The sequence below is a fragment of the Primulina eburnea genome, chromosome 4 (assembly GCF_022965805.1).
Source record: "Primulina eburnea isolate SZY01 chromosome 4, ASM2296580v1, whole genome shotgun sequence".
In the NCBI taxonomy this organism is placed as follows: domain Eukaryota; kingdom Viridiplantae; phylum Streptophyta; class Magnoliopsida; order Lamiales; family Gesneriaceae; genus Primulina; species Primulina eburnea.
In genome coordinates, this window is record NC_133104.1 from 24,563,489 (window position 1) to 24,583,671 (window position 20,183).

At 33.3% G+C, this 20,183-nt stretch overlaps 1 non-coding gene across 1 annotated transcript; it reads right to left on the bottom strand.

The window, feature by feature from the left end:
• Positions 1–18,872: 18,872 nt before the first annotated feature.
• Positions 18,873–18,981, bottom strand: LOC140831295 (small nucleolar RNA R71). The gene has a single exon (XR_012117864.1). It is a non-coding gene; the product is annotated as a small nucleolar RNA R71 (small nucleolar RNA).
• Positions 18,982–20,183: the final 1,202 nt, after the last annotated feature.

A 20,183-nucleotide genomic window follows, 5' to 3' on the forward strand; every position in this document is an offset into this window, starting at 1 on the left:
TTTCCATAAATGGAGAAGTTCAATATGCACATGTCCACTAGAATGCGTCTCAAGAGTCAATAAGATGTTATCCAAAGACTCCTTACTCAGCCCATTCTTAATGAAACCAATTTTATCTTCTCTGTCGGAAACACATCCCAAAGATCTGCATCGTTTGTCACAAGTCCATCTCGCACACTTATGACAAACCCCTAAACTTTTGGCCCTTCGTTTTTTCGCATAAGTGCTTTTTCCTAATCCAGGCAAATACCAAATGAGCAATGATTGTGGAACTTCTCCTCTTAATCGGACCTTAGCTTCTATTACAAGACGAATATCTTCTGGAATTCCTTTTTGCATTAGCAATCTCAATCTTTCACACCTTCCTGCATAAATTTTTCTTAGAACATTTTCAGAAACAGAGGGAAAATATTTACAAATTTTTGAGGGAATTTCATCCATTTTGAAAAGAAAAGAAATGATTTTTTGTTATTTTTGTATCAGCAATTGTGGGAAACTGATTTAACCGACTATGAGAGTCACGGAGTACCGTTATCCGCCATTTAACCGAGAAAATAAAAAGATTAAGGAAACCTGAAATAAAAACAAACAAAATTAAATGCAACATAAAAATTTAAGGATCAGAAAGGGAAATAAACTCTTCTTGAAAGATTTCATTTTCCAAAAATGGTTTAAGCCTTTGTCCATTCACTTTAAAAACATCACCATTTTTAGGATTTTCAATATCCACAGCTCCATAAGGATACACATGCTTTACAACATATGGGCCTGTCCATCTTGATCGTAATTTTCCTGGGAATATGTGAAGTCGAGAATTATAAAGCAAAACTTTTTTACCAATCTCAAAAGATTTTCTAAGAATTGTTTTATCATGAAATGACTTGATTTTTGCTTTATAAATCCTTGAATTCTCATACGCGTCATTTCTGAGTTCATCAAGTTCATTAAGTTGCAATTTACGCAATTTGTTGGCATCATCCATGCTTGAATTTAAAGTTTTGATCGGCCAATAAGCTTTATGTTCCAATTCCACAGGCAAATGACAATGTTTTCCATAAACCAACCTATAGGGAGACATATTCAATGATGTTTTAAAAGCTGTTCGATATGCCCAAAGTGCATCACTAAGTCGCAGAGACCAATATTTTCTATTTGAGTTATTAGTTTTTTTCAAAATTTGCTTTATCTCCCTATTAGCTAATTCAACTTGTCCATTTGTTTGAGGATGATAAGGAGTTGTTACTTTGTGAGTAATACCATATTTTTTCATTAATGAAGCAAATGGTTTATTAACAAAGTGAGTTCCCCTATCACTTATCATGGCTCGATGAATTCCGAATCTACTAAAAATATTTTCTTCAAAAATTTGATGATGATTTTATGATCATTTGTTCGACATGGAATTGCCTCTATCCATTTGGAAACATAATCAACTGCAACTAAAATATACAAGTATCCAAACGACGGTGGAAAAGATCCCATAAAATCAATTGCCCAACAGTCAAAGATTTCAATTTCAATGATAGGATTCAAAGGCATCATGTTTTTTTTTAAAATTGCACCCAATTTTTGACAATTTTCACAGATCTTGCAGATTTCGTGGGTGTCTTTAAACAAAGTGGGCCAATAAAATCCACACTGCAAAATTTTTGCTGCCGTTTTCTTTGAAGAAAAATGTCCTCCGCATGCTTCTGAATGACAAAATTTAATGACACTACTTACCTCATTGTCGGGTATGCAACGTCGAAAAATTTGATCTGGACAGTACTTGAACAGATACGGATCATCCCAATAAAAGTTTTTTACCTCATTCAAAAATTTTCTCTTATCTTGGGAACTCCATTGCGGTGGCATTTTTTCTGTCACAAGAAAATTTACTATGTTAGCAAACCAAGGTGTAGAAGTAACTGAAAATAGATGTTCATCAGGAAAATTATCGTTATTTGGTGTCATTTCAAAAGATGATCCTGTTACTAGTCTCGATAAATGATCGGCTACAACATTTTCGGTTCCTTTTTTATCTTTGATCACAATGTCAAATTCTTGGAGCAACAAAATCCATCGTATCAGTCGTGTCTTTGCATCCTGTTTCGTCAACAAATATCTAATAGCAGAATGATCAGTAAACACAATAGTCGTTGATCCAATCAAATAAGAACGAAATTTATCTAATGCAAATATTACAGCAAGTAGTTCTTTTTCAGTTGTGGAGTAATTCATTTGAGCATTGTTTAAAGTTCTACTTGCATAATATATCACATAAGGCTTACCGTTTCTTCTTTGACCCAGTACTGCACCGACTGCATAATCACTCGCATCACACATGATTTCAAATAGTAAAAACCAATCAGGAGGTTGCATGATAGGAGCTGATGTTAAATGTCGAATGATTTTATCAAAAGCATTTTGACATTCTTGAGTCCACTCAAATGCAGTGTCTTTTGTTAAGAGGTTACAAATGGGTTTAGAGATTAAACTAAAGTCCTTCATAAACCTCCTATAAAATCCAGCATGTCCCAAAAATGAGCGAATTTCTTAAATGGTTTTTGGAGGGGGTAAATTGGCAATGACATCAACTTTTGCTTTATCAACTTCAATTCCATGAGATGACACGACATGTCCCAAAACAATTCCAGAAGTAATCATGTAATGACATTTTTCCCAATTTAAAATAAGACCTTTTTCCTCGCATCTTTTTGAAACTTTTTCCAAATTTTCAAGACAATTATCAAATATATTCCCAAAGACATTTAAATCATCCATGAAAATTTCCAAACAATTTTCAACCATGTCGCAAAAAATGCTTAGCATACATCTTTGAAATGTTTTTGGGGCATTGCATAATCCAAATGGCATCCTTCTAAATGCAAATGTTCCAAAAGGACATGTGAATGTAGTTTTATCTTGATCGTCGAGTGCAATGAGAATTTGATAATAACCTGAATATCCGTCAAGAAAGCAGCAGTAGGGATGACCAGCTACTCTTTCTAAAATTTGATCCAAAAATGGTAATGGAAAATGATCTTTTCTAGTGGCATCATTTAATTTTCTATAGTCAATACACATCCGCCAACTAGATGGGACTCGACTTGTTAACAATTCACCTTTTTCATTTTTTATCACTGTGATGCCAGATTTTTTAAAACTACTTGTGTTGGGCTTACCCACTTACTATCAGAAATAGGGTATATAATCCCAACATCAAGTAGTTTGAGAACTTCAGTTTTCACAACATCTTTCATGTGTGGATTTAATCTCCTTTGTGGTTGTTGAGATGTTTTTGCATTTTCTTCTAAGTGAATTTTGTGTGTGCAAATTAGTGGATTAATGCCCTTGAGATCTTTTAGTGTCCAACCAATTGCATTTTTATGTCTTTTAAGCATATCAACTAATTTACCTTCTTGATCACTTTCTAGTTTGGAAGAAATTACCACTGGATATGTTTCATCTTCTCCAAGAAATGCATACTTCAATTCTTCTGGCAAGGGTTTTAACTCCAATATTGGTGGTTCGTCTTTGTTCTCATATTTTGCATCAAATTCTTTCTCTGATCCTGTTAACGAGTGATACCTGATAAAATCATCAAGATCAATTTCAATATTTTCTTTAACAGTTTCAATTGAACAAATATCTAATTGATCACGAGTACTCCCTTCTTGAATGTTTTCTTCCACAAGAGTTTCAATAAGATTTTCATCTTCACTTTCATCTCCTTTGTCATGTGGTTGCTTACAAAGATTAAAAACATTGAGCTCCAAGGTCATGTTACCAAATGACAACTTCATTATTCCATTCCTGCAATTTATAAGAGCATTAGAAGTTGCTAAAAATGGACGACCCAAAATTACAGGAATTGCATTACAAGCTTCGATAGGTTGTGTATCTAAAACTATGAAATCGACAGGATATACAAAGTTATCAACTTGGAACAACACGTCTTCTACCATACCTCTTGGCACTTTAACAGATCTATCGGCAAGTAAAAGTGTTACCGAAGTAGGTTTTAACTCGCCTAGATTGAGTTCTTGATAAACTGAATATGGAAGTAAATTCACACTAGCTCCAAGATCAAGCAAGGCTTTTTTAATCTTTCGTTCTCCAATAATACAAGAAATAGTAGGACAACCAGGGTCTTTGTATTTCAAAGCATTATTATTTTGAATGATTGCACTTACTTGTTCTACTAAAAATGCTTTCTTTTTCACATTCAATTTTCTTTTCACAGTGCACAAGTCTTTCAAAAATTTGGCATATGATGATACCTGTTTTATTGCTTCTAATAAAGGAATATTAACTTTTACTTGTTTAAAAATATCATATATATCAGAATTTTTTGTATTTTTCAATGCATGAGGGAATGGTGGTGACACTGTCTGTTGAACCTCCTCTTCGCAAGTTATGGGTTCCACTTCCTTACCCTTTGGAGTTGATTTATCATCATCTTCACAAGGTTCAAGAATGGATTTTTCCACAACCTTACCACTTAGAAGGGTAATAACAGATTTTACCTGATCCATCGGTTGAGTTCCAGAAGTTCCAGTTTGTGTATGATGATCCTTGGGATTAGGCAGAGGTTGTGAAGGAAATTTACCTTTTTCATGAACATTAAGTGCAGATGCAAATTTAGCAAGAGTATCTTTCAAATCTGTCATGGTTTGAGCAGTTTGAGTATTGATAGACTCTTGCTTTGCAATGAAAGAATTCAATGTATCTTCCAAATTTCTTTTAGGTGGAGGAACATAAGGTGCATAATTTTGAAAATTTTGTTGATTTTGAAAATGTGGTTGCGGAAATTGTGCAACATTATCATTCCTCCAACTAAAATTTGGATGATTTCGCCAACCTGGATTGTAATTTTGAGAAAATGGTTCAAAATTTGGCCTTTTGAAATTGTTCAAAACATTGGCTTGTAAATGGAGACATTCTTTAAAAGAGGGCCAAGTGGGACAATCTTTTGTAAAATGATCACTTGTATCACAGATGTGACACACAATTTCTTGAACAGATTTTAATTGACCATTCTTTTTCAATTCAAGTGCCTCAACTTTTCTTGCCAAAGAGGTAAATCTAGCTTGAAGATCATGTTCATCTTTGAGAGTGTACATACCTCCACCAGATGTAGGAGATTGAATCTTGTTTGATGGTTCGATTGTACCTATAGTGTCCCAATTTTGAGCATTTTCAGCTAATGAATCGAGATACTCAATTGCCTCGTTTGGATCTTTATCTTCAAATGTTCCATTACACATAAATTCAACCATTTGCCTATCTTTAGGTGTTAAGCCTTCATAAAATTGAGAAACAACTCTCCAAATTTCAAAACCATGATGTGGACAAAGATTAAGCAATTCTTTGTATCTATCCCAACACTGATAAAAAGTTTCTACTTGTTTTTGAGTGAAAGTGATGATTTGCCTTTTCAAAGAATTTGTTCTATGAGATGGAAAAAACTTTTTTAAAAATTGTTGTTGCAATTCATCCCAAGTTCGAAAGGATCCCGATCTAAGATTTTGTAGCCAAGTTTTAGCTTTATCTTTTAAAGAAAAAGGAAAAAGCTTAAGTCGAATGATGTTCATGCTATAATTTAGATCATTATATGTGTTGCACACTTCTTCAAACTCTCGAAAATCCATGTATGGATTTTCAGAATCTAAGCCATGAAAATTGGGTAAAAGTTGGATAATAACAGGCTTAAAATTAAAATGAGATGCATCAGGGGGAAAAACTAGACATGAAGGTGCACTAGTACGTGTAGGATTCATGTGATCTCTAAGTGTTCTTCGTCTATCATGATCATGTTGAGATTGAATTTCATCTTCATTTTCTTGGATGGGTTCTTCCGCCATGTTTTGTAAAAATAAAGGGTTATTTCGAATGAGTCGACAACTAAGTGTATGTGACCAAATGCTCATGCAAATGCAAATGCAAATGCAAAAGAATAAAAACACACAAAAGCAATAAAAATTCAAATAAAGAAAAACTATAAAGGAAATTAAATAGACTTGAAATTAAATTATACTTCCCCGGCAACGGCGCCAAAAACTTGTTGCGACTTTGATTGTTGCACTCCCAAGAGCAGGTTGTCCACACAAGTAATATAATTCGGTGAGTCCGAATATCGTATCCACAGGGAAGCTAAGGTAATTACAAGTCCACTACAATGTCTTTTTGTTTTGTTTTTGTTTTTGTTTCTTTTTAATTTTAATTGTTTGAATATTTAATGGGTAAATTTTAATTGTTCAAATTTTAATTTAAGTAGTTGAGATTAAAGGATCCACTCTTGGTATTTTAATAAAGTTAACATTAACGAACAATATTGAAATCCACTTAATAAAATGGTTCCAATATATTAAATAATCATATTTATATTATGTTATAAATTATTATCTCATAAATATATAATATATATCAAAACTTATAAATGTGGTCAAGTATTTATTGTGCTATATATATATTTGTAAACAATAAATCAAGGTTCCCACTTTAAATGGTTGGTAAAACCAAACTAACATTTAAATGGTACCAAGAAAATATTATTATGATATATTTATATATAGTAAATCAAGGCATCCAAGTTAAATGGTTGGTAATACCAAACTAACATTTAAATGGTTCCAAGAATTTAGTGTAACATATAGCAACAATAAATCAAAACTCCCATCTATAAGTAGGGTATAAAAATGCTTAAAGAAATAAATATAACATAAACAATAAATAATGATTAAATAATATAAAACATAGATTCTTACCTTTTAATAACCTTATTATCATGCCAAGAGTTTCACCTTATCATCTCAACTTTAGGAAGTTAGCTATTCATTATTCAAAGTGTAAAACTTTGAATATGAAATTAACATGCTAATTATATCTAAATGAAGAAATAAAAGAAAAATATAGAGAGAAATATTATGAACTCAAAGATTTGTTCATAGAATGAGGGATATCTCAATACATTACAATGCACCCCTATTTATAGCCAAATTTGGGGAGACAACCACAAATAAAATACTATTTTTTACACATAAGTCTTCATTGGTGTTCGAAGAAATTAATATTATATTACACATCACTTTTGAAAATCTTCTTCTCCGAATTTGCTTCTTCACATAAAATGAAACATGTGGATAATTGAGTTGTCTAGTTGTGGTATTTTTTTCAGAATATTTGACCAAGTAATTTGAGAGATATGGTCAAAATACTAGAGCATGGTAAAACTGCCACTCCTTTGGTAACTTTAATTGTTGCTTAATTTGATCCCACTTGTGAGAAGATTTTTATCTCATGCTTGACAACAATATTGTAGATCTTATAATCAACTTTCTACAGGTCCAAGAATCATCTTAATCCCATTTGCAACGCCAAGGTTATTATTGTTTTATCGAACCTGTAAAAAAATAGTAAAAACTTATAATTACACAACAACTTATATTTTATACAATTTATTATAAAACATATAATATTTAAACATTTAATAAAACAAAAACTATATATTTATAATATAAAACATTTAATTAATGTACAATTTTTATGTTTATCAAGAGACCAGCAGGCTTGCTCAAGCCTCTTCCTATTCCTGAGTGGAAGTGGGAGAATGTTATCATGGACTTCGTGACCGGGTTGCCGAAGTCAGTCAGAGGGTCAAATGCTATCTGGGTGATTGTTGATCGTCTTACCAAGTCAACGCACTTCTTGCCTATCAAGACGACTTTCACCATGATTTAGTATGCAGAGTTGTATATCCGGGAGATAGTCCGACTTCCAGTTTCTATAGTGTCTGACAGAGATCCTAGATTCACTTCCGCATTTTGGAAAAGTATGCATTCAGCAGTGGGTACGAAGTTGTTGTTTAGCACAGCTTTCCACCCTCAGACTGATTGGGAGTCAGATAGAGTTATCCAGATGTTGGAGGATCTTCTCTGTGCTTATGTCATCGACTTTTCAGGGAGTTGGGAGTCGAACTTACCATTAGTAGAGTTCACCTATAACAACAGTTTCCAGGCATCTATTGGTATGGCTCCGTTTGAAGCACTGTATGGCCGTAAGTGTAGAACTCCTGTTCATTGGGATGAAGTAGGGGAGAGATCAGAGTTGGGTCCGGAGATTATTCAGCAGGCTGCCGATGTAGTAGTCAAGATCCGTGATAGGATGATGACTGCTCAGAGTCGACAGAAGAGTTATGCGGATCAGAGAAGGAGAGAGCTAGAGTTTGCCGTTGGCGACCATGTTTTTGTGAAGGTAGCGCCTATGAAGGGTGTCATGCGGTTCGGAAATAAAGGGAAGCTCAGTCCGAGATTCATTGGACCATTTGAGATCCTCAACAGAGTTGGGACGTTAGCTTATCGTGTTGTTCTTCCGTCGAATCTGGCCGGAGTACACAATGTGTTCCACATCTCTATGCTGAGGAAGTATATGGCAAATCCTTCGCATGTCCTGAACTTTGAGCCGTTGCAGCTTACCCCGAACCTGACTTATGAGGAGAGACCAGTGCAGATCTTAGACAGACAGGAGAAAAAGCTTTGGAACAAGCTGGTTAAGCGAGTGAAAGTCAAATGACTTAACCATTCAGAGGAGTAAGCTACGTGGGAGTCTGAGCCACAGATGAGGAGTCGGTATCCCGAGTTATTCGGTAAGTTTTAATTTCGAGGACGAAATTTCTTTTAAGGGGGAGAGTTGTAGAACCCGTAAATCAGACTACGTATAAGTCATGCATAATTTCTAGTATTTAAATTAAAATGATTTTTATTGCATGAGTATTTAAATTCTTTTCTTTAAATTTAATTATTTTATGCAGTAGTTTAATTGTTACCTTTTAAGTTAAATAAGTGAGGCCGGACTGGAGTTGGAGTATTGAGATAAAATTTAATATTAAGAAAACATTCCTAGAATTTATTTAAGATAAATATTAAGTTAAATTTAATGTAAAAGAATGTTTAAGGAATTATTTAAGTAATTTAAAGATTTAGCCATGCATGCAAGATAATGTATTCAATTTATTAATAAACTAAAATATTTAATGGGTGGATAAAACTCTAAAGAATTAAAATACAAGATGTAAGAAATATTTTCCCCTCCATTTTATTTAATTTTCGGCCATGTCATCTTTGTAGGATTTAAATTTGTCAACTCACAATTTTGGGTATCTTTCTTTATCCCTTCTTGTCATAGATAATTCCCTCAACTTTAAACCTTCAATAAATATTAATTAAGAAATTTTCCTACCCATTTTAACTAGATAAAATAGGCCATCACCTTTGAAAGATTTAAAAAGTTTGACAACCCCTTCACTTGATTCTTTCCTTATCCATTTTTGGGAGATAAATCCCTCACCTTTTAATTCCCCAATAATTATTAATTAAGCAATATTCCACCCCACTATGATAGCAAATTTTGATCACCCCTTCTTTTTTTTAAAGATTTAATTTTTGGTTTACAACTCATTTCCTTGTTATCTTTCCTTAATCTTTTTCTAGGTAGATTTTTCCTTACTTTTAAATCACCAACAAATAATTAATTAAGCAATATTTATCCTTTGTTCCTAGACACCATAATCGACCAAGTGCACCCTAGAATTTTCCCTCAAAATCTTTTGATATCAAACCATTTCTTTATCTCACAAACTAGAAGATAGAAAGATTATTTCATTCTTTTATCTTGCAAACTTTCCCCTCATCCCTATCCATTCCCTCCCTCTCCATTATTTCGAAAATTTCAAAGGAAATATTGAGAGAAAAATCGTGAGGTAGCTGAGGAAAAACAAGAGAGAAAAAGTAAGAAAGCGAAGCACTCCGTCTCCTCCACGCCGCGTTGTTGTTTTCTTTTGTTTTCTTCAAAACAAAATCCAAGGCATGTCTATATTTTACTTTACTCTTCAATCAATACATATAGGTATTTTTAAACATCACATGTACATGATTTCATGCAAGAAAACCGGAATATGTAAGCAAGTTTTTTTGTAAAATTCTGCACAGATTTTTTTTAGCCTTCTTTGTGCACTTCACGTTTACTGCTGTTTTGATGGTTTAGGTGGTTGGCTAGATTCCAGGGGCTCAGGGCTGCATCTAGACATGTACTATGACATGTTAGGGTCATGTAAGAACGTAGGTTCCAGCCCCTTGTTGCAACTCTGATTGTTGCACTCCCAAGAGCAGGTTGTCCACAAGTATTATAATTCGGTGAGTCCGATATCGTATCCACAGGGAAGCTAAGGTAATTACAAGTCCACTACAATGTCTTTTTGTTTTGCTTTGTTTTTGTTTCTTTTTAATTTTAATTTTTTGAATCTTTAATGGGTAAATTTTAATTGTTTCAAATTTTAATTTAAGTAGTTGAGATTAAAGGATCCACTCTTGATATTTTAATAAAGTTAACATTAACGAACAATATTGAAATCCACTTAATAAAATGGTTCCAATATATTAAATAATCATATTTATGTTATATTATATATTATTATCTTATAAGTATATAATATATATCAAAACTTATAAATATGGTCAAGTATTTATTGTGCTATATATATTTATAAACACTAAATCAAGGTTCCCACTTTAAATGGTTGGTAAAACCAAACTAACATTTAAATGGTACCAAGAAATTAATATTATGATATATTTATATATAGTAAATCAAGGTTCCCACTTTAAATGATTGGTAAAACCAAACAAACATTTAAATGGTTCCAAGAATTTAATATTATAATATATTCATATATAATAAATCAAGGCATCCACTTTAAATGGTGGGTAATACCAAACTAATATTTAAATGGTTCCAAGAATTTAGTGTAACATATAGCAACAATAAATCAAAACTCCCACTTATAAGTAGGGTATAAAATACTTAAAGAAATAAATATAACATAAACAATAAATAATGATTAAATAATATAAAACATAGATTCTTATCTTTTAGTAACCTTATTATCATGCCAAGAGTTTCACCTTTTCATCTCAACTTTAGGAAGTTAGCTATTAATTATTCAAAGTGTAAAACTTTGAATATGAAATTATCATGCTAATTATATTTCAATGAAGAAATAAAGGAAAAATATAGAGAGAAATATTATGAACTCAAAGGTTTTTTCATAGAATGAGAGATATCTCAATACATTACAATGCACCCCTATTTATAGCCAAATTTGGGGAGACAACCACAAATAAAATATTATTTTTTTACACAAAAGTCTTCATTGGTGTTCCAAGATATTATATTATATTACACATCACTTTTGAAAATCTTCTTCTCCGAATTTGCTTCTTCACATAAAAAGAAACATGTGGAAAATTGAGTTGTCTAGTTGTGGTATTTATTTCAAACCATTTGACCAAGTAATTTGAGATATATGGTCAAAATACTAGAGCATGGTAAAACTGCCACTCCTTTAGTAACTTTATTTGTTGCTTAATTTGATCCCACTTGTGAGAAGATTTTTATCTCATGCTTGCCATCAATATTGTAGATATTAACATCAACTTTCTACAGGTCCAAGAATCATCTTAATCCCATTTGAAACTCCAAGTTTATTCTTGTTTTATCGAACCTGTAAAAAATAGTAAAAACTTGTAATTACACAACAACTTATATTTTATACAATTTATTATAAAACATATAATATTTAAACATTTAATAAAACAAAAACTATATATTTATATTATAAAACATTTAATTAATGTACAATTTTTATGTTTATCACCCTTATACGCTCGAGTTAGAGTTTTGACAGCAACACCCCAAACATGTCACTTTGTGTCTCGAAATTGGCATGTGTATTGCCTAAGGTGGAGATTCCGATCTTGGCTGCCCTAGGGGCTGTAGCCATGGTTAGAACCTCTCCTTGGCATGTCTAAAACGTGACCAAGTAAACCTTTCAAGGCTTGGTCCATGGTTGCATCAGTTTTTAAACAAAACAAGAACATCCCCCTTCGATCTCCTCCTTTTTCTGCATGTGTAACTTTGGCTTCATTGTATTCTCGTGTGGATCTTGTTTGGCCTAGGGCCCTTAGCCATGGTTCATACCATACCTCTTGATATCTATATCAAGCCATGGTCAATCAAATGGCCACTGGAAAGGTCCATGACAGCAAACGAAGCAATTCTCCCCACGCGCGCAGGTTTGCCTCTCGGGTGGGAGTTTCGGGTTGTCCATGGTGTGGTTTGGATTGTGGCTGGTCCAAGCCATGGTCTAATCCAACCCTTAGGATGTCGGAAAGAGGTTCTGGTCGGTGGTTCAAGCCCCAATGGCCATTAGCCTTGCAAACGACGCAAGGAAACGCTAACACAGCTGCTGTATTTTTGACAGCAAGTTGTGCTGAGGTTCAGAGGTGTGTTTCGAGTTCTTGGTTGGCTTTTAGCCTATGGCCTTGGATTGGACAGTGCCTCATCGAGTTAGGAAGGTCATTTTTTTGGCCGTTTGTGATTCGGTTAAGTTTAGAGGTCGTACGAGAATTTACGGTGTAAGGTGCAAAAATGACTCTCGGAAGAGCGTTTTATGTTTTTGGCCTCCATTCAGCAAAAATTCGAGTATTGTAATTTTAGGAGCATTATTTCATCATTTTAGGTGCATTTTAAATCATGGCTAAACGATGGTTCGATGTTGGTTCGGGTTGGTAAGAAGCCATGGTTAAATACTAAGTCATTGGGCGTAATGGTCTCGTGTTTGGATTCAATTACGATGTGTTCGTCAAGTTAAAATCTTTTGCATATTTTCATGTTAGAATTAGATTGCAGCGAGCCTGGGAACGATCTAACCCATTTGGTAAAATAATACATGATATTTAATTAAGTTACTTAATTATATTATGTGCAAAAATATAAAATATTCATTTTTCAGATTTATGCGATATTGCTTGTGGCCACTTCATTATCATGGGATTAATACTTCACCCGCTAGTCACTTACCGGTTCAGTTCAGTTCATTTATTGGTACGGATATCCAATCCAAGGGCTGTGATGATCTCTACCGCCCAGTATACTGCGGTTTAGTCTGATCAGGCGATCCATTTCAGTTCAGTTCAGGGGCCATTTGGGTAGAACATATTCTCAACATAAAATTACGACATGTTATTTTATGACAGGGCTCGATTGAGCAAACATTTCACTTATGATTTTCAGTTCAGTTATGCACGTATTATAATTACTCATGACATGATATTTTTACGTTACGCCAGACTTATGATATTATTACCTTGCATGCAATTTTATTTTTATTACTTGTTACTTATGATATATGCATGCTGAGTCTTTAGACTCACTAGACTTGATTGTTGTAGGTACTGAAGAGGTCGGAACCGTGGGCGGGGACCAATGAGCCATCTTGGGTCGGCAGTAGTAGGAACCCGAGGACCTCATTTTCAGCATTTACTATTTTATTTCAAACTCAGTTTTTATCTGTTGCTGAATTATTTTAAATTGTTATTTTGCGAACAATAATTACTTCTGCTGTGCTATTTTAAACATTTGAACTTTACTTATCAGTTTATTTTACGAAGGAGACATTTTAATTTAAAGAGAATTTTTTTAATTTTTCGGCAAATTTTCAAGTTCGAATTTCGGGCCTTTACACCGTAGTTATCAAATTATAGTGCTTGCAAGAATTTATTCAATTATGGTTAGCGTACAGTACGGTCCCTTCATCTCATATATCCCGACCGATTCGACAACTATTGGTATATCGAGAGTTGTCAATGAATCGATACTATGTGTAATGTCGTAGTTGCATCGATGGCTTAATATATGAAACCCCTTTCATAATTACCACCATACTCTGATAAGAGATTTCATACTACATATACATGAGATCACATAGGATATCCATACTCGAAGGTAAGCAGTGAATCCCCGACTACATTGCATCGACTCCTATATGTTTCGAAAAACACCAAAGCTTGCCACCTGATGACCCCATGAGAGTCGGTAAAAAAGTAAAAATGCAATGCTAGCATATAGAGTCTCAATGTTGTCCTGGGTCATAAGGACTAATGGTGTACAACCATAAACTAGAATGTTTACACTCGTTAAGTGAGAACCACTTGGAAAGTCCTTTATGGAGGGTTGTTCAGTGCACTCTACAAGGAGCACCTATCTGCATGTTCGGATGAAACGTCTGATCTTTTAAAATGCGGATTTTTTTTTTTTTAAAGCTCGTAGTTTTGAAATAACATTTAAAATAATCATATTTATTTGCCAACAAGAATGACGCAGTTTAAAAATAACTAACGTCATCCAAAATCAACGTAAACGTATAAAAATCATAATATCATCAACATATAAAAATTTATAACTCTTCTCAAAACTCGTAAATCATAATGCGGAAAAACATTCGGCACCTCCGGTCCCCTGATCATAATGCTCACCTGCATCACACACGCCTAGTGAGTCTAAAGACTCAACACACCTGTACCGGTAATAAAAAGTACGTATACGTAGCACACAGCAGTGAAAAATAGCATAATCAACATACATTTCACGAGTTTAAAAAAACATGAACAAAAGTGTGTCGTGTAAAATTGTAACATGTCTCATCATGTTATCATATCGTATGTGTAACTGTGACCTGTCAAAACATGATAATAGCATGTATAACCGTATCAGCATATACGTGTTAAAATCTTAATTTGAATTCCGTTCATTAGCTGTGACTTTCGTATTATCATGTCATCATGTCAGTCGATGGATCCATCTACATATAACCGCGGTACCCGGTGGCGAGGGTCAACAGCGATGGCATTACCCACCTACTGAGCCCGGGCCTTACATGTCATCGTGTCATCGTGTTTGTAACGTCCCGAAAATTTGAAAGTCCACGAGAACCACATGCATGCAACTTATCAAATTTCTTTGGTATTTTATAAATTTTTTTAAAGCAGTAAATGTATGTTTATTTCATTAATTATGTGTTCAATTATTTTTACGCATTTTATACATAATTCATGCATGATAGAATTTAATTCATGAAATTCATGCCTCAGGATTTCTAGGTGCATTTCACGTTTGTACGAGGATCGGAGACCGGAGACTTTTCAGAAAAATTATTTTATTACACGATTTATTTTTATAAATTAAATTAAAGTGTTTTTAAGGGTAATTTTCAAAAATGGGAATTTTTGGGTATTTTACCCGTAAGATTTTATTTTTAACAGTACGCAAATTTTATCAAATTGGCGGACTTTTTAATGGTTCAGCTAATATTTTCAAAATCTTTCCAACACGAAATATTTTTCGGGAACGTGTTTGGATTTAATGGGCCTAATTTTAAGCTTTTTGGGCCTAAAATTCTTCCTAGCTTTTAACTAAACATTTTAGGGACCATAAACTAATTGTTTATTATATAATTATGCTACTAAACACATTTAACCAAAACCTAATCCCCTCCCCAAAGGCCGAAACTCCATTCAGATTTCACTACCCTCGGTTTCAGAGAAAAACATCAGCTGGAGGCACGGTTTTGGCTTGTTCTTGCAAAGAAACTCCCTTCGGCTTTCACCTCGAGTCCCTCGTGTCTGTGCATCATTTCAGGCATGCTTTGTATCACCTTTGCTGCATCATACACGCTAAATACTTACTGATATGTGTGTTTTGTTGCATAGAAATCTCGATCCAAAATATGGCATGGTGAAGCATCGGGTTTTGCTAAAATCTTTGCATATGTAGGTGTCAGGAAGGAGTCATGGGTGTTTGGTTGAGGGAGATGCCGATCCTCGGAAACATGGAGTGAATCGAGAGGGAGGTGATGGTTTCGGCTGGTTTTTATACGCGTGGCTGTGCAGCAACTTTTGCTGGGATTTGGCTTAGTTTAGAAAGGTAGTTAGGTTCTTAATGGTGAGTTTAACGGTTGGACAAGTGGGTGTAGAAGTGAGGACCGAAAGAATTGTGAGTTTGGGGGATATGTGTTGTAATGGGATTAGAGGATAGGGGTTGGCCGAGATTTGGGAATTTTCCTGGAGGTTTCATTCGTGGTTTTAGGGGCTTAGTTACATTGTTTTAGGAGCCTTAAGTGTTTTTAAGATATTGTAAAAAGTTGGGAATGTTTTGGTTAAGTTTCGGTTCGATTCGGTTAAGACCGGGACCTTGGTCCAAGTGGTAAAACTAATAGGTTAAGTTGGTTTTTTGGCTCAAGTTTACATTTAGGAAAGCTTTTAAAAATGTTTTGGGACATTTTAAGGAGTTTGGTAATCTTCAGGTCGATTTTAGAGGTCCAGGGTTAAAATGATAATTTTTGGGTTTCCAGGGGCAAAATGGTCATTTTGCACCCGGGGTGAGATTTCGGTCCTGGCAGCGCCCTGAGCACAAATTTATGATATTTTAAATGTTTATGCATCATGTTTAAAATTTTTACTCAATTATGCTAAATACGGTACATGCTTGGTTTAAATGAAAAATTATGTACATGCATGCTTTTGTTTAAGTGATGAATATGATGACTCGTTTTGAAAGAAGTGATTTAGTTGTGACTAACACGATGACACGATGACATGTAAGGCCCGGGCTCAGTGGGCGGGTAATTCCGTCGCTGATGACCCTCGCCGCCGGGTACCGCGGTTACACGTAGATGGATCCATCGACTGACATGATGACAAGATAATACGAAAGTCACAGCTAATGAACGGAATTCAAATTAAGATTTTAACACGTATATGCTGATACGATTATACATGCTATTACCATGTTTTGACAGGTCACAGTTACGCATACAATATGATAACATGATGAAACATGTTTTGACATGTTACGATTTTACACGACACGCTTTTTGATAAACATAAAAATTGTACATTAATTAAATGTTTTATAATATAAATATATAGTTTTTGTTCTATTAAATGTTTAAATATTATATGTTTTATAATAAATTGTATAAAATATAAGTTGTTGTGTAATTATAAGTTTTTACTATTTTTACAGGTTCGATAAAAGAAGAATAAACTTGGCATTGCAAATGGGATTAAGATGATTCTTGGACCTGTAGAAAGTTGATGTTAATATCTACAATATTGATGGCAAACATGAGATAAAAATCCTTTCACAATTGTGATCAAATTAAGCAACAATTAAAGTTACCAAAGGAGTGGCAGTTTTACCATGCTCTAGTATTTTGACCATATCTCTCAAATTACTTGGTCAAATATTCTGAAAAAAATACCACAACTAGACAACTCAATTATCCACATGTTTCATTTTATGTGAAGAAGCAAATTCGAAGAAGAAGACCTTCAAAAGTGATGTGTAATATAATATTAATTTCTTGGAACACCAATGAAGACTTTTGTATTGTAATGTATTGAGATATCCCTCATTCTATGAACAAATCTTTGAGTTCATAATATTTCTCTCTATATTTTTCTTTTATTTCTTCATTTAAATATAATTAGCATGTTAATTCATATTCAAAGTTTTACACTTTGAATAATGAATAGCTAACTTCCTAAAGTTGAGATGATAAGGTGAAACTCTTGGCATGATAATAAGGTTATTATAAGGTAAGAATCTATGTTTTATATTATTTAATCATTATTTATTGTTTATGTTATATTTATTTCTTTAAGTATTTTTATACCCTACTTATAAGTGGGAGTTTTGATTTATTGTTGCTATATGTTACACTAAATTCTTGGAACCATTTAAATGTTAGTTTGGTATTACCAACCATTTAAAGTGGATGCCTTGAGTTATTATATATAAATATATTATAATATTAAATTCTTGGAACTATTTAAATGTTAGTTTGGTTTTATCAACCATTTAACTTGGATTCCTTGATATATAAATATATCATAATAATATTTTCTTGGTATCATTTAAATGTTAGTTTGGTTTTACCAACCATTTAAAGTGGGAACCTTGATTTAGTGTTTACAAATATATATATAGCACAATAAATACTTAACCACATTTATAAGTTTTGGTATATATTATATACTTATAAGATAATAATATATAACATAATATAAATATGATTATTTAATATATTGGAACCATTTTATTAAGTGGATTTCAATATTGTTCATTAATGTTAATTTTATTAAAATGCCAAGAGTGGATCTTTTAATCTCAACTACTTAAATTAAAATTTGAATAATTAAAATTTACCCATTAAAGATTCAATTAAAATTAAAAAGAAACAAAAACAAAAACAAAAACAAAAAGACATTATAGTGGACTTGTAATTACCTTTGCTTCCCTGTGGATACGATATTCGGACTCACCGAATTATATTACTTGTGGACAACCTGCTCTTGGGAGTGCAACAATCAAAGTCGCAACAAGTTTTTGGCGCCGTTGCCGGGGAAGTATAATTTAATTTCAAGTCTATTTAATTTTGTTTATAGTTTATTTTTATTTATTTGAATATTTATTGCTTTTGTGTGTTTTTATTCTTTTGCATTTGCATTTGCATGAGCATTTGGTCACGTACACTTAGTGGTCGACTCATTCGAAATAACCCTTTATTTTTACAAAACATGGCGGAAGAACCCATCCAAGAAAATGAAGATGAAATTCAATCTCAACATGATCATGATAGACGAAGAACTCTTAGAGATCACATGAATCCTACACGTACTAGTGCACCTTCATGTCTAGTTTTTCCCCCTGATGCATCTCATTTCAATTTTAAGCCTGGTATTATCCAACTTTTACCCAACTTTCATGGCTTAGATTCTGAAAATCCATACATGCATTTACGAGAGTTTGAAGAGTGTGCAACACATATAATGATCTAAATTGTAGCATGAACACCATTCGACTTAAGCTTTTTCCTTTTTCTTTAAAAGATAAAGCTAAAACTTGGCTACAAAATCTTAGATCGGGATCCATTCGAACTTGGGATGAATTGCAACAACAATTTTTGAAAAAGTTTTTTCCATCTCATAGAACAAATTCTTTCAAAAGGCAAATCATCACTTTCACTCAAAAACAAGGAGAAACTTTTTATCAATGTTGGGATAGATACAAAGAATTGCTTAATCTTTGTCCACATCATGGTTTTGAAATTTGGAGAGTTGTTTCTCAATTTTATGAAGGCTTAACACCTAAAGATAGGCAAATGGTTGAATTTATGTGTAATGGAACATTTGAAGATAAAGATCCAAACGAGGCAATTGAGTATCTCGATTCATTAGCTGAAAATGCTCAAAATTGGGACACTATAGGTACAATCGAACCATCAAACAAGATTCAATCTCCTACATCTGGTGGAGGTATGTACACTCTCAAAGATGAACATGATCTTCAAGCTAGATTTACTTCTTTGGCAAGAAAAGTTGAAGCACTTGCATTGAAAAAGAATGATCAATTAAAATCTGTTCAAGAAATTGCGTGTCACATCTGTGATACAAGTGATCATTTTACAAAAGATTGTCCCACTTTGCCCTCTTTTAAAGAATGTCTCCATGAACAAGCCAATGTTTTGAACAATTTCAAAAGGCCAAATTTTGAACCATTTTCTCAAAATTACAATCCAGGTTGGCGAAACCATCCAAATTTTAGTTGGAGGAATGATAATGCTGCACAATTTCCGCAACCACATTTTCAAAATCAACAAAATTTTCAAAATTATGCACCTTATGTTCCTCCACCGAAAAGAAATTTGGAAGATACATTGAAATCTTTCATTGCAAAGCAAGAGTCTATCAATACTCAAACTGCTCAAACCATGACAGATTTGAAAGATAATCTTGCTAAATTTGCATCTGCACTTAATGTTCATGAGAAAGGTATATTTCCTTCACAACCTTTGCCTAATCCCAAGGATCATCATTCACAAATTGGAACTTCTGGAACTCAACCGATGGATCAGGTAAAATCTGTTATTACCCTTCGAAGTGGTAAGGTTGTGGAAAAATCCATTCTTGAACCTTGTGAAGATGATGATAAATCAACTTCAAAGGGTAAGGAAGTGGAACCCATAACTTGCGAAGAGGATGTTCAACAGACAGTGTCACCACCATTCCCTCATGCATTGAAAAATACAAAAAAATCAAATTTGAATTCTGATATATATGATATTTTTAAACAAGTAAAAGTTAATATTCCTTTGAAAAGAAAGACTTGTGCACTGTGAAAAGATTAAAATAATAATACTTGTGCACTGTGAAAAGAAAATTGAATGTGAAAAAGAAAGCATTTTTAGCCGAACAAGTAAGTGCAATCATTCAAAATAATAATACTTTGAAATACAAAGACCCTGG